The sequence below is a fragment of the Fukomys damarensis genome, unplaced genomic scaffold (assembly GCF_012274545.1).
Source record: "Fukomys damarensis isolate Sample0158 unplaced genomic scaffold, DMR_v1.0_HiC HiC_scaffold_31, whole genome shotgun sequence".
NCBI classification, from domain to species: Eukaryota; Metazoa; Chordata; class Mammalia; order Rodentia; family Bathyergidae; genus Fukomys; species Fukomys damarensis.
In genome coordinates this window covers 7,433,816-7,437,146 of record NW_022900943.1, presented here as the reverse complement: position 1 = coordinate 7,437,146, position 3,331 = coordinate 7,433,816, and positions in this window count along the sequence as shown.

Sequence of the window (3,331 nt, the reverse complement as noted above, 5' to 3'; positions counted from 1 at the left end):
ATATATATATATCACTTAAATCAATATAAATGTTTCTGAAAGAGAAAGCCAAAGATATTCTGTAAAACACATGATAGAAGAACTTTATTAATATAGAGCTAACCTAGAGTTTCTTAATGAAACTAGGACTTTTAATGTTAGTAACTTGTAATATTTTCAAGTCTATCCTTTGGCAATTGTAATAGCATAAAGAGAAAAGGTTCTCATCAATTATCTTAGAATTATTTACCTCTCTTCAGTTCCTTTTCTATTTGATATTAAAGTATGGAAACAACGATAAATTATATCACAACTGTCATATTTCAACTTACAGACAAAATTTCAATATGACAAAATTTCAGATAAATGTACATTCAGAACCAGGAGGTAGAATGCTAACACTACTTAATACAACGGCAATAATAGAGAACTTCCCCCAAGGTAAATATCATTACTGAAATTCATAAATATGCACAAAGGGAATATTGAGATACAGATAATAGCACTGCAAGGAGAGATAAAAAGAATAAGGTGCCATTGTATGCAAAACTGTCTGCATATTAGACATGATACTTTCAAAAATAAAATACTACCTCACTGAGATTAGTTTCACAAAGCCAACATGACTAGCAGAGCTTTGTAAATTTTAAAAAGGTTTCCACAATATGGGTAAACCAAATTATAAATAAAGAGCAAAATAAAGAACTCATGAAAGCAAGCAGAGAGATCTTTCTACAATGGGAAGGGGATCAAGAATTGGAGGAAGATAGGAGTGTGGAGAGGGGATGTTAAAGGAACCGAGATGTGTTACGTACACATACCACCCCGACACAAGGGCTGTAAATGTCATGTATTGCAAAAAGTAGTAACAAAAAAATGAAAATAAAGTATTCTATACCATAGTCAGTTTCAATTTTTCTTCACTTCTCCCAACATAACCAAGGAAATCTTGAAGCTTACATTTAAATTAAAATATTATATTTTATATTTTATGTGGAGATATCTAAGATACTAGTTACTGACTATGGAAATCATGGATGTTGAAATTTGCAAAGAGAAGAGGGCATTTTCCCAAGTTCTTTTGTTATGTGAATATCAACACTAATGAGAAGGTATCTCTCCTTTAAAATATTGATACTTTGGGAGTGCAGTGATTATTGGTAAATTATTTATTCACGTGTATTCAATTTCCCTCCTTGGTTTTTAGGAATGCTCAATTTGGGAATACACATCTTTGAAAACTGAAGAAAATTTGGAAGTAGGATGAGGATTGCTTTCCACATCACTGGGCATCGGAGAATGACAACACTACTGAGACTTGGCCAAGTGGGCAGCCAACTGGGACTTCATTAAACAAGTAAAGCCAGGAGATTTTTAATAGAGTAGGATATGAAAGAATAAAATACTCATTTGGTAGTACTGGGTAACAATGGAGAGGTCCTGGCTAGACGTTTGTGCTCCTCACCTCCTTTTGACTGCTACTCACTGGAGGGATCTGTTCCAGTTGATCCTCTGTTCTCTATCAACTGAGAAACCTAAATGATCCAGTACATATTAAAAATCTCCCTATGAAAAACCAGCACTAGAAGAGTGCACAACTAAAACCAAGTTTAGAAATACAGAGGATTTTTGAGTTACGACTGGCCTGCCACACAAACAGTCTGAGTTAAAACTGGAATTTTAGCTTTTAACTTATGAACAAAGTCTTGAGTTAAGACCCAAATGCTGGCCACTTGTGTTTCCAGATGGTCTCAGACAAAGACCTAACCTTGAAAGAGTTCTGGCAGGAGCGTGACAGCATCCTTTCCTGTGTGGGGTTCATCGAGAAATCCTGGGCCAGTGTCTCTCTAAGGACACTGGGATCTGACTGGAAGAGAGTGTGGCCTAAAATTATACAGGAGAGGGACTCCAAAGGTGATTAAGCAACTTAGTTACAACCACATGCCAGGAAAAAATGGAGATCCTAAATTAAGCATCCATCTAGATAAAAATCTGCCTGTTATACTTGGGATCTAAAGTGCTCCCCAAAGATTCCTGTATTCATGATTTGTCCACCAGCCCATGGGGCTGTTGGCAGGCAGTCGGACATTAAAGAGGCAGGAAACTGGGCTACTGGGCTCCTTGAGGTCTTGGTCCCTTCCCTCTGATCCACATTCACCATGACATGAACAGCTGTGAACCACCACATGTGCCTTGCCGGGGTGTTTTTTCTCAACACAGATCCAGTGCAACGAGGGCCAACAAGGGCCAATGGATAGACTTTCTGAGGCTGTGCTCCAAAATAAATCCTTCTTCCTTTTACATACACCTTCTCAAATATTTAGTCTCAGCAACGGAAAGCTAAAGCGGTAGCTCCAAACACTCACACAAATGAGCTACTGTAATCTCACCACATCACTCACACCGTCTCTCACAACTGGTCTATGAAAGCATGAAAAAAGCACATGGCTCACCACACAGCCACGACAGTTGTGTAAGCATGCAGAAACTTACTCTGGAACTCTTCCTGGAAGGCTGCAAATGTTTTCATTTTATTTATTTTTTATTGCTTTGAGGATGCCGATGCGTAATGGAATTGGAGGGCAGTTTGATTTTGTTTCAGTTATTTGCTTTACCGGGTTGTAAATTTGAAATTATAGGTACATGTTGCAGTGATGTGAACTGCTGTAGTAAACCAGACTCAAATTTGAATGCTAAAATATGGCTCAATTATAACAAAAGTTTATTCTTTGCTGTAATACACCCTCACTTTTGTGTTTCTATCTCCCAAGATGTGACTCAAGAACTCACAGTCCTTCTTAGGGATTTCTCTTTTCAATACCCACCCAGGAAAAGGAAAGAAAAATAACTGTAAATCATTGTGCTTGGAAAGCTTTCAAAGATCAGATCTTGAAATGAAGGCAACAGTATTCTGCTGACCATATTTCAGTCATCCGAAAGTCTAGCTGTGGAATAATGTTAGAAAATAGAGATTAGCTGTATTTCCAAAAAGAAGAGAACATTCGTGCAAAAGAACTGCCAAATTAGAACAGCGACTCTGTTACAATCAATTATTCCCTCTCAGTTTTTGCCTTCATTTACTTTCATTTGCTTCCTTCTGACATAGAATTTCACCAGCAGAGCTGTCCATGTGTTATTATGACAAAAACCAGAACTTTGTGAGAGAACTTAAAATCATTTACTACTGTTGTTGTAGTCAGAATTTGCAAGGGAATAGATTTTCTACAGAACACATTAAATTATAGGATTATTTTATAATAATCACCCAAAAAGTCTAATGCAGAAGAGGACAAGAGATCTGTCCACACCCTAGAGACCCAGAGAATCCAGGTGAGGGCCTGGATCCCACGGC